The sequence below is a fragment of the Lactuca virosa genome, chromosome 4 (assembly GCF_052849685.1).
Source record: "Lactuca virosa cultivar CGN04683 chromosome 4, Lactuca_virosa_CGN04683_v6, whole genome shotgun sequence".
Taxonomy (NCBI): domain Eukaryota; kingdom Viridiplantae; phylum Streptophyta; class Magnoliopsida; order Asterales; family Asteraceae; genus Lactuca; species Lactuca virosa.
In genome coordinates this window covers 274,870,367-274,883,532 of record NC_136429.1, presented here as the reverse complement: position 1 = coordinate 274,883,532, position 13,166 = coordinate 274,870,367, and positions in this window count along the sequence as shown.

The window sequence follows — 13,166 nt, the reverse complement described above, 5'->3', positions numbered from 1 at the left end:
GATCTTGGAAGGATCCACGTGTATGCCCTCCTTGCTTACCACGTGACCAAGGAAAGTAACCTTTCGGATCCAGAATTCACATTTGGAGAATTTCCAACACTAGCCTCAAGTGTTGGTTGTGATCCTCTTCGCTTTTGGAATAGACAAGTATGTCGTCGATGAACACGATAACAAACTTGTCCAGAAATGGACAACACACCCGGTTCATCAAATCCATGAACACCGCCGGCGCGTTGGTTAGACTGAAGGGCATAACTACGAATTCGTAGTGACCATATCGACTCCGAAAGGCTGTTTTGGGAACGTCACCCTCATGGACTCGCAGCTGATGGTACCCTGATCTTAAATCGATTTTGGAAAAGTAGCTAGCTCCTTGAAGTTGATCGAAGAGGTCGTCTATTCGAGGAAGAGGATAGCGGTTTTTGATCGTGAGCTTGTTCAGCTCTCGGTAATCGATACACATTCGAAAAGATCCATCTTTCTTTTTCACGAATAAGATCGGGGCTCCCCACGGCGAGGAACTCGGTCTGATGAATCCTTTACTGAGCAGCTCATTGAGCTGACTAGATAACTCCTGCATTTCTGCCGGAGCTAATCGATAAGGAGATTTGGCTACGGGGGTAGCTCCGTGGATTAAGTCGATACGAAACTCCACTTGGCGTTCAGGAGGGATTCCTGGGAGATCCTCTGGAAAGACATCAGGAAAGTTGCAGACTTCGGGGATGCTCTCGAGGTCTTTAACTTCCTGCTTTTCGTTAACGACATGGGCTAAGAATGCATAACACTCCTTCCGCAGAAGTTTCTGGGCTTTGATGCACGAAATGATGCGAAGGTTTGAACTGAGTTTATCCCCGTAGATTACAAGAGTTTCATCCGAAGGAAGATTGAGACGGATAGCTTTTTCGAAACAGAGGATGTCTGCACGATTGGGGCTCAACCAATCCATGCCAACGATGACATCAAAGCTTTTTATGGAGACTGGCATAAGGTCAATGAGAAATGAATGGTCGTTTAAGGATAGGGTACACCCTACGTATATCTCGTTAGTGCTCTCTTTCTCACCGTTAGCCATTTCGACGGTAAACTTTTCGGTTAATGGTTGGGATTTTTGTTTAAGAAATTGTTTGAATGCGTGACTAACAAAGCTCCTTTCAGCACCAGAATCGAAAAGAATGCATGCATAAGAGTTGTCGAGGAGAAACGTACCCGTGACAACGGTGGGGTCAGCGACTGCCTCTTCTTGTCCCATGGTTAGAACTCTCCCGGTGTTGTTGGTTGTTGCTGCTTTGGGGCAGTCCCTCTTGAAATGCCCGACCTCCCCACAGTTGTAGCAGGCTCGACCAACACCCGCTCCAGAGGCTTGATTTGTTGGTTGGGCGGGGGTTCTACAAAATCGCATCGTGTGCCCCTTTTTGCCACAGCTTGTGCATGACATCTCCCGACACGGGCCGGGATTATGGTGGTAGTTACACTTGTCACACCGAGGAAGGGTGCCAGTGTACCTGCTGGTAGGAGCCTGGGTGGCAGGAGTAGCAATAGGGGTAGTAGCAGCGTGGACCGCCACAGTTTGCTGTTTCTTTGAGGATCCTTGCGAACCCTGACCCTTTCGTTTGTTCCAGGATTTCTTCTTGTTTTCACCGCTCCCTTTAGCCGGATCAGAGGCGGTGGCTATTTCCTCGGGATCGTCGCTATGATCAATCAGAATTTGTGCCAAACACTTGGCGCTATCAAAGGTTTCCGGCTCCGCAGACAAAACATTTCCCTTGGTTGGCTGGGTCAGCCCCCAAATGAATCGTTCGATCTTTTTGCTTTCCGGGGATATCATTCCCGGACAAAGGAGTGCTAGGTCCTCGAACCTAGAAGTGTAAGAGGCAATGTCAGAACCCTTCATCTTTAGGGTCCAGAGTTCGTGTTCGAGTTTCTGCATCTCGCCCCGTGGGCAATACTGGGCTATCATGAGTTCCTTCAGTTTGTCCCAACCCATGGCATTTGCCACTGGTAGGGTTAAGGACTTGACCCGGCCGTTCCACCAGGTTAATGCTTTGTTGAGGAAAGTGTAAGCGGCGTACTTCACTTTGTTGGATTCGGAGACTGCGCAAATCTCGAATATGGACTCAATCTTTTCAAACCATTAAATCAGAGCAATAACACCTCCTTTGCCGTCGAAAGATGTGGGTTTTGCGTTCATGAAGTCTTTATAGGAGCACTCCTTTTGGTGTCCCTGACCACTTTCCTGTAATTGAGGATGCACACCACTTCCCTGACCACCAGATCCACCGGAATTTATTTGCGACATGGCAGCAGCCACTGCAGCAGTAACAGCTGCCTGAAACATGACAAGATCAAATTGGGGAGGAGGCGGTGGTGGAGGAGTGTTGTTGTTTCTCCTGGTAGATCTCCTTCGGGGAGGCATCTTGATCTGAAATGACCAAGAAAAAGGAGGATGGAATTTAGAGATATGAAGCAAGGATATATCTCATAATAATTTTTAGAGTGTTCTACTAAGCGATAGGACAGGAAAATTACTTAAAGTAAGTAAGCTATCTCTAAGGGAGGAATGAGTAGTAACACTCGGAACGGATTTCCATGAGGTATTTGGTTCGGACTAAAATGCTCCCATAGTATTTTATGTTGAATGGATATTAGGTAAGTTATAGGCCTGCTGTACACCACAGTCACTCCCAAGCACATGTTGGCCGTGTCTCGAATGAATATAGTTGATCAGGCTATATTGACCCTAGACATGACTACATAACTGCCCAGGTTTAACCACAGTGCACAACACCCAAATTACTTATGCTTTGTTCTCTTCGCGATACGGATTTCGGTGCTCGCGAATACTTGTATACTTTTATAAAAATACTCGTATTTTAAAAGCATACTTTTAGTTTAGAGCACTTAGGCCTCGTAGTGTTTATAGTTGTATACCATGTAAGGTTCGGTATACTTAGTTCACTATAAACAAGCGCTCTGATACCAATCTGTCACACCCCGAAACCGATGGCGGAAACTTTCCGGGGCGGAGTGACGTCATGTAGAGTATCACAACCAATGTACATAGCAAGCATAGTAAACACAACCATTACATTACATGAGAAAGTTTTACATTTGTTTGAAAATAAAGTACTACAAGTTTTTCTTAGATACATTGGTTAGAACAAAAGTAAAGACGAGTCTTCTATATGCTCCGTCTTCTTCAAAAAGTTAGTAGGAGTACCTGTCTATGGATGCCCTGAGAATACAAGCAGTTTTAAAATATCAGCATAAAGCTGGTGAGTTCATAAGCGGTTTGTTTTCTGGAAAAAGATTCAGATTCCTTTAGTTTCATGAACAGTTGATATCCAAGAAAATCCCGTATTTTCTTATAAAAGTAGTTTGGTTATCCCTTTGTTACACAATTTGAATTAAGAAAATCCTGCAAGTTTCCTTATGAAAATATGATTTGATTTCTCGTTAGATGTACCATACAACCTTGTTTATGAAAAGTTACGTTATCCCAAGAAAACCCTATGTTTTCTTATGAAAAATATTTGCTGGTTATCGATTCTGAAATGATGGGTACAAGTATCTACCATACTTGTATCGATTAAGTGAAGCATACTGAATGACTAGTTATCCCGTGGTAAGCATGTTAGTTTTGACACGTACACAAAACTAATAAGTAAGTAGTGAACTAGTAGTAATCAAAGACAGTTATTACTAGGAAGTTAGTTCACTAGGTTCGTTATTACTTTATCAGTAAATCTCCATTATCTAAGTTGCGAGTTCCATGACCATACGATAGACTAGATGAGGCAATAAGAAGTCCATCATCATTTTATGACTTTTGTCACCCATGGACCTGACGATCCTACTGTAGCTAGCAACAGGGTGCGGGGTAGTCAGCCCCGTATAGATCTATACACTCAAGTCACGCTCTCCCTGCAAGAGATTCTGGTTACAGGAGTAGTCCTCCACTCTCGTATCCATGTGGAGTGTTACCGAGGACGTGTCTCCAATCATAAGAATAATGAACTTTACAAGTAATAGTATATAGAAAATCCCGGTTTATGAAATGACATGAGATCCTTGTGAAATGTAAAAATGTAACGTTTTAAAATGAGTTTCACCATTGGTTTTGAAAACTAACTCCACGAGTTAGACGGTTGGTTAATACAGATTTCAATGTTTAAAACATATTGAACATGTAGTTATGTTATACGAAATAATAGATTTGAGTACAAGTTTCCTTGTACTTTTGCTTGTATCCCCCCTTGAAAACATGAAAAACACAGAAAATGGTGTAGGGGTATGAACTCACCTGACGAGAATGTGCCGATTTAGATGCTAAGTATCAGTTTAGGGCTTGAACACGCGTGAGGTTCCTATGTAACATGAAGAGATACATAATTGTATCTAATTAGACTTTGATTTACTAAGATAGGAGGATAATACACTCCGAGGCACGAAAACACTTCAATTCAGGTGTTAGGGATGGCACAGGTTGTATCTAAGGAGTGTAGGGCCTAGATAAGGTGTTTACTCTTCAAGTGTAAACCCTCAAGGGAGTTTACGGTCCAAAGACCACATCCCCCATGAGTTTACGGCCGTAAACTCATGGGTGATGTGTTCTTGGTTGATCAATGACCTTATCTTGCACACGGGAAGGTTCTAAGGTTGATTCCATGGCTTAGGAAGTGATCGGGACATGAAATGGCCTAGGAATTAGGGTTTATGGTTCTTGGACCACCCTTGGGGAGTTTACGGTCGTAAACTCATGGGTTTACGGCCGTAAACCCACCCTTGTCCATGTTTGTCCATTTTCCATGTGTTTTGGTGGTTTGTAGGCCATTCATGCAAGTTCTAGACTCAAATACAAGCCATGCAAAGTGTTTGGAGCATTAAAACACCCTTGGAAGGTGTTTACGGTTTTGGGAGATGTTCCCAAACCGTAAACTCAAGTTTATGCTCATTTGGACATGTTTTAGGGTTCTAAGATCATCCAAGCAAGTTTCAAGGCCATTAGACATGCATTGGAAGGGTTAAGGAGCATCAAAACCCCATGAAAGGGTGTTTACGGTTCTTGAACATTCAAGAACTGTAAACTCATGTTCATGGCCAAAAATTCATGATCTTGTGGTTCTAACTCCATGCATGTAAGGATCTAAGCATTAGAAGAGGTTTGGAAGGGTTTTGGGGCTTCAAAACCCCCATTGAAGGAGTTTACGGTTTTGGGAGGCTCCCCCAAACCGTAAACACATACTTTTGGTGATTTTTGAGAGGTTCAAACATAGATTTGCATGCATGATAGGATAAACAACTAGTTAGGAAGGATCACTTACCAAATTGGAGCTTGAAAGTGAAGATTTCTTGAGAGAGTTCGATTTATAGAGAGAGAGTAGAGAGAGAAAGTTGAAGTGGGGAAAAGGGCTCAAAAGTGCCCACTCATCCTTTATATATGACTAGAGTTAGTGACCCGGTGGGAATACACCCAATACCGGCATTAAACGGAGCTTAATATTTTACCCGGGTAAATAACCATTACCCGCACTAGTCATAGTCTAGAAATTTTCAAAAGATTATTTAGAGTGTTTTCACTCAAATAAATATTTCGTTTCAACACATAGGAAATTATAATAATAATTCTAAATGAATTATTTAATTTGAAAGTGAACGGAAAGACCCAAAATAAAATAAATTTTATTAACGGCATGGGTTATGTTAACGGAATATCTTTCGGATTGTCACATTATCCCCCCGTTAGAGGAAATTTCGTCCCGAAATTTAGAATTTAGATACAGATCATGGAATTGGAAAGAGATGCGGGTATTTCGTTTTCATCGAGTCCTCGCGTTCCCAAGTGAATTCGGGTCCCCGCTTGGCATTCCAGCGAACCTTCACTATCGGGATGTGACTTTGTTCCGTTCGTTTGATCTCTCTATCCATGATTTCGATGGGCTCTTCCACAAAGTTCAGGTTTTCGTTGATTTCGATCTCATCCAGAGGAATCACAAGGGTCTCATCAGAAAGACACTTTTTAAGGTTTGAGACGTGGAAGAAGGGTGAATATTGCTAAGTTCATGAGGTAATCGGAGTCTGTAAGCCACGGGACCAATCCTGGCTAGGATTTCGATAGGTCCTATGTACCTTGGGTTAAGTTTTCCACGCTTTCCGAAGCGTATCATGCCCTTCCAGGGTGAGACTTTCAACAAGACACGGTCTCCAACCTGGAATTCCAAGGGTTTTCGTCGTTTATCGGCGTAGCTCTTTTGTCTATCTCGGGAGGCCTTAAGTCGTTCTCGGATTTGTACGATCTTTTCAGTGGTTTCGCGGATGATTTCTGGACCAGTGAGAGTGATGTCAGGGACTTGTCCCTTGACCAGCTGCGTGTCACCCACCTCAGCCCAGCACAGAGGGGATCTGCACTTGCGGCCATAGAGGGCTTCGAACGGCGCAGCCTTGATGCTGGTATGGTAGCTGTTGTTATAAGAAAATTCAACCAAAGGAAGATGAGTATCCCATGACGCGCCGAAGTCGATGACGCAGGCTCTCAGCATGTCTTCCAAGGTTTGGATGGTTCTCTCACTCTGTCCATCTGTTTGAGGATGGTAAGTTGTGCTTATATCCAGCTTAGTTCCAAGAGCCTTCTGTAGTGACTGCCAGAACCTAGAAGTGAACCTGCTATCCCGATCGGAAATGATGGACACAGGTACACCGTGCAGTCGGACCACCTCTTGGATGTAGATTCGCGTGAGTCTCCCCATTTTGAAGTTTTCCTTGATAGGAAGGAAGTGAGCAGATTTGGTCAGTCGGTCGACAATTACCCAAATGGTGTCGTACCCACTCGGAGATTTGGGTAACTTGGTAATGAAATCCATAGTAATCATTTCCCATTTCCATTCAGGTATTTCGGGTTGTTGGAGTAGGCCGGAGGGTTTTTGATATTCGACCTTCACTTTGGCGCAAGTCAGGCACTTGCCCACGAAGGTAGCGATTTCGGCCTTCATATTTGGCCACCAGTGCAATTTCTTGAGATCCAGGTACATCTTATGCGAACCTGGGTGTACGGAGTATTTAGTATTATGAGCTTCGTTCATGACAACCTCTCTGAAGCCTCCAAAATTTGGGGTCCAGATCCGGTCCATGAAACAATAGACTCCGTCGTTTCTGATCTCAAGATTCTTATACATTCCTCTCAGGGCTTCGCCTGACACGTTTTCTGGTCTTAAGGCTTCCAGCTAAGCCTCTTTGATTTGCGCGGATAAGTGGGAATGGATAGTCATAGTCAGTGCCTTCACCTTACGACCTGAGTATTCTTTCCGGCTGAGGGCATCTGCCACCACATTGGCCTTGCCGGGATGGTAGCGGATTTCACACTCGTAGTCGCTGAGTAGTTCAACCCATCGCCGTTGTCTCATGTTCAGCTCCTTTTGGTCGAGGATGTGCTGTAGACTTTTATGGTCAGTGAAGATAGTGCACTTAGTTCCGTAGAGATAATGTCTCCAGATTTTTAATGCGAAGACCACTGCTCCGAATTCTAGGTCGTGAGTCGTGTAGTTGACTTCGTGTACTTTCAGTTGTCTGGAGGCATAGGCGATGACCTTGCCTCGTTGCATTAGGACACAACCGAGACCTTGATTGGACGCATCGCAGTAGACAACGAAGTCTTCCGTCCCATCGGGAAGGGACAGGATAGGTGCGCTGCACAAGGCTCGCTTCAGTGTTTGGAACGCAGCGTCTTGCTTTTCGCTCCAACAAAAGGGTACACCTTTCTGAGTTAGAGTGGTTAAGGGTTTGGAAATTTTGGAGAATTTTTGGATAAATCTGCGATAGTAGCCAGCGAGACCCAAGAATTGACGGATTTCGGTGGGTGTCTTCGGTGCTGACCAGTTTTCTATCGCTTTGATCTTGGAAGGATCCACGTGTATGCCCTCCTTGCTTACCACGTGACCAAGGAAAGTAACCTTTCGGATCCAGAATTCACATTTGGAGAATTTCCAACACTAGCCTCAAGTGTTGGTTGTGATCCTCTTCGCTTTTGGAATAGACAAGTATGTCGTCGATGAACACGATAACAAACTTGTCCAGAAATGGACAACACACCCGGTTCATCAAATCCATGAACACCGCCGGCGCGTTGGTTAGACTGAAGGGCATAACTACGAATTCGTAGTGACCATATCGACTCCGAAAGGCTGTTTTGGGAACGTCACCCTCATGGACTCGCAGCTGATGGTACCCTGATCTTAAATCGATTTTGGAGAAGTAGCTAGCTCCTTGAAGTTGATCGAAGAGGTCGTCTATTCGAGGAAGAGGATAGCGGTTTTTGATCGTGAGCTTGTTCAGCTCTCGGTAATCGATACACATTCGAAAAGATCCATCTTTCTTTTTCACGAATAAGATCGGGGCTCCCCACGGCGAGGAACTCGGTCTGATGAATCCTTTACTGAGCAGCTCATTGAGCTGACTAGATAACTCCTGCATTTCTGCCGGAGCTAATCGATAAGGAGATTTGGCTACGGGGGTAGCTCCGTGGATTAAGTCGATACGAAACTCCACTTGGCGTTCAGGAGGGATTCCTGGGAGATCCTCTGGAAAGACATCAGGAAAGTTGCAGACTTCGGGGATGCTCTCGAGGTCTTTAACTTCCTGCTTTTCGTTAACGACATGGGCTAAGAATGCATAACACTCCTTGCGCAGAAGTTTCTGGGCTTTGATGCACGAAATGATGCGAAGGTTTGAACTGAGTTTATCCCCGTAGATTACAAGAGTTTCATCCGAAGGAAGATTGAGACGGATAGCTTTTTCGAAACAGAGGATGTCTGCACGATTGGGGCTCAACCAATCCATGCCAACGATGACATCAAAGCTTTTTATGGAGACTGGCATAAGGTCAATGAGAAATGAATGGTCGTTTAAGGATAGGGTACACCCTACGTATATCTCGTTAGTGCTCTCTTTCTCACCGTTAGCCATTTCGACGGTAAACTTTTCGGTTAATGGTTGGGATTTTTGTTTAAGAAATTGTTTGAATGCGTGACTAACAAAGCTCCTTTCAGCACCAGAATCGAAAAGAATGCATGCATAAGAGTTGTCGAGGAGAAACGTACCCGTGACAACGGTGGGGTCAGCGACTGCCTCTTCTTGTCCCATGGTTAGAACTCTCCCGGTGTTGTTGGTTGTTGCTGCTTTGGGGCAGTCCCTCTTGAAATGCCCGACCTCCCCACAGTTGTAGCAGGCTCGACCAACACCCGCTCCAGAGGCTTGATTTGTTGGTTGGGCGGGGGTTCTACAAAATCGCATCGTGTGCCCCTTTTTGCCACAGCTTGTGCATGACATCTCCCGACACGGGCCGGGATTATGGTGGTAGTTACACTTGTCACACCGAGGAAGGGTGCCAGTGTACCTGCTGGTAGGAGCCTGGGTGGCAGGAGTAGCAATAGGGGTAGTAGCAGCGTGGACCGCCACAGTTTGCTGTTTCTTTGAGGATCCTTGCGAACCCTGACCCTTTCGTTTGTTCCAGGATTTCTTCTTGTTTTCACCGCTCCCTTTAGCCGGATCAGAGGCGGTGGCTATTTCCTCGGGATCGTCGCTATGATCAATCAGAATTTGTGCCAAACACTTGGCGCTATCAAAGGTTTCCGGCTCCGCAGACAAAACATTTCCCTTGGTTGGCTGGGTCAGCCCCCAAATGAATCGTTCGATCTTTTTGCTTTCCGGGGATATCATTCCCGGACAAAGGAGTGCTAGGTCCTCGAACCTAGAAGTGTAAGAGGCAATGTCAGAACCCTTCATCTTTAGGGTCCAGAGTTCGTGTTCGAGTTTCTGCATCTCGCCCCGTGGGCAATACTGGGCTATCATGAGTTCCTTCAGTTTGTCCCAACCCATGGCATTTGCCACTGGTAGGGTTAAGGACTTGACCCGGCCGTTCCACCAGGTTAATGCTTTGTTGAGGAAAGTGTAAGCGGCGTACTTCACTTTGTTGGATTCGGAGACTGCGCAAATCTCGAATATGGACTCAATCTTTTCAAACCATTAAATCAGAGCAATAACACCTCCTTTGCCGTCGAAAGATGTGGGTTTTGCGTTCATGAAGTCTTTATAGGAGCACTCCTTTTGGTGTCCCTGACCACTTTCCTGTAATTGAGGATGCACACCACTTCCCTGACCACCAGATCCACCGGAATTTATTTGCGACATGGCAGCAGCCACTGCAGCAGTAACAGCTGCCTGAAACATGACAGGATCAAATTGGGGAGGAGGCGGTGGTGGAGGAGTGTCGTTGTTTCTCCTGGTAGATCTCCTTCGGGGAGGCATCTTGATCTGAAATGACCAAGAAAAAGGAGGATGGAATTTAGAGATATGAAGCAAGGATATATCTCATAATAATTTTTAGAGTGTTCTACTAAGCGATAGGACAGGAAAATTACTTAAAGTAAGTAAGCTATCTCTAAGGGAGGAATGAGTAGTAACACTCGGAACGGATTTCCATGAGGTATTTGGTTCGGACTAAAATGCTCCCATAGTAATTTATGTTGAATGGATATTAGGTAAGTTATAGGCCTGCTGTACACCACAGTCACTCCCAAGCACATGTTGGCCGTGTCTCGAATGAATATAGTTGATCAGGCTATATTGACCCTAGACATGACTACATAACTGCCCAGGTTTAACCACAGTGCACAACACCCAAATTACTTATGCTTTGTTCTCTTCGCGATACGGATTTCGGTGCTCGCGAATACTTGTATACTTTTATAAAAATACTCGTATTTTAAAAGCATACTTTTAGTTTAGAGCACTTAGGCCTCGTAGTGTTTATAGTTGTATACCATGTAAGGTTCGGTATACTTAGTTCACTATAAACAAGGGCTCTGATACCAATCTGTCACACCCCGAAACCGATGGCGGAAACTTTCCGGGGCGGAGTGACGTCATGTAGAGTATCACAACCAATGTACATAGCAAGCATAGTAAACACAACCATTACATTACATGAGAAAGTTTTACATTTGTTTGAAAATAAAGTACTACAAGTTTTTCTTAGATACATTGGTTAGAACAAAAGTAAAGACGAGTCTTCTATATGCTCCGTCTTCTTCAAAAAGTTAGTAGGAGTACCTGTCTATGGATGCCCTGAGAATACAAGCAGTTTTAAAATATCAGCATAAAGCTGGTGAGTTCATAAGCGGTTTGTTTTCTGGAAAAAGATTCAGATTCCTTTAGTTTCATGAACAGTTGATATCCAAGAAAATCCCGTATTTTCTTATAAAAGTAGTTTGGTTATCCCTTTGTTACACAATTTGAATTAAGAAAATCCTGCAAGTTTCCTTATGAAAATATGATTTGATTTCTCGTTAGATGTACCATACAACCTTGTTTATGAAAAGTTACGTTATCCCAAGAAAACCCTATGTTTTCTTATGAAAAATATTTGCTGGTTATCGATTCTGAAATGATGGGTACAAGTATCTACCATACTTGTATCGATTAAGTGAAGCATACTGAATGACTAGTTATCCCGTGGTAAGCATGTTAGTTTTGACACGTACACAAAACTAATAAGTAAGTAGTGAACTAGTAGTAATCAAAGACAGTTATTACTAGGAAGTTAGTTCACTAGGTTCGTTATTACTTTATCAGTAAATCTCCATTATCTAAGTTGCGAGTTCCATGACCATACGATAGACTAGATGAGGCAATAAGAAGTCCATCATCATTTTATGACTTTTGTCACCCATGGACCTGACGATCCTACTGTAGCTAGCAACAGGGTGCGGGGTAGTCAGCCCCGTATAGATCTATACACTCAAGTCACGCTCTCCCTGCAAGAGATTCTGGTTACAGGAGTAGTCCTCCACTCTCGTATCCATGTGGAGTGTTACCGAGGACGTGTCTCCAATCATAAGAATAATGAACTTTACAAGTAATAGTATAGAAAATCCCGGTTTATGAAATGACATGAGATCCTTGTGAAATGTAAAAATGTAACGTTTTAAAATGAGTTTCACAATTGGTTTTGAAAACTAACTCCACGAGTTAGACGGTTGGTTAATACGGATTTCAATGTTTAAAACATATTGAACATGTAGTTATGTTATACGAAATAATAGATTTGAGTACAAGTTCCCTTGTACTTTTGCTTGTATTCCCCCCCTGAAAACATGAAAAACACAGAAAATGGTGTAGGGATATGAACTCACCTGACGAAAATGTGCCGATTTAGATGCTAAGTCTCAGTTTAGGGCTTGAACACGCGTGAGGTTCCTATGTAACATGAAGAGATACATAATTGTATCTAATTAGACTTTGATTTACTAAGATAGCAGGATAATACACTCCGAGGCACGAAAACACTTCAATTCAAGTGTTAGGGATGGCACGGGTTGTATCTAAGGAGTGTAGGGCCTAGATAAGGTGTTTACTCTTCAAGTGTAAACCCTCAGGGGAGTTTACGGTCCAAAGACCACATCCCCCATGAGTTTACGGCCGTAAACTCATGGGTGATGTGTTCTTGGTTGATCAATGACCTTATCTTGCACACGGGAAGGTTCTAAGGTTGATTCCATGGCTTAGGAAGTGATCGGTACATGAAATGGCCTAGGAATTAGGGTTTATGGTTCTTGGACCACCCTTGGGGAGTTTACGGTCGTAAACTCATGGGTTTACGGCCGTAAACCCACCCTTGTCCATGTTTGTCCATTTTCCATGTGTTTTGGTGGTTTGTAGGCCATTCATGCAAGTTCTAGACTCAAATACAAGCCATGCAAAGTGTTTGGAGCATTAAAACACCCTTGGAAGGTGTTTACGGTTTTGGGAGATGTTCCCAAACCGTAAACTCAAGTTTATGCTCATTTGGACATGTTTTAGGGTTCTAAGATCATCCAAGCAAGTTTCAAGGCCATTAGACATGCATTGGAAGGGTTAAGGAGCATCAAAACCCCATGAAAGGGTGTTTACGGTTCTTGAACATTCAAGCACCTTAAACTCATGTTCATGGCCAAAAATTCATGATCTTGTGGTTCTAACTCCATGCATGTAAGGATCTAAGCATTAGAAGAGGTTTGGAAGGGCTTTGGGGCTTCAAAACCCCCATTGAAGGAGTTTACGGTTTTGGGAGGCTCCCCCAAATCGTAAACACATACTTTTGGTGATTTTTGGGAGGTTCAAACATTGATTTGCATGCA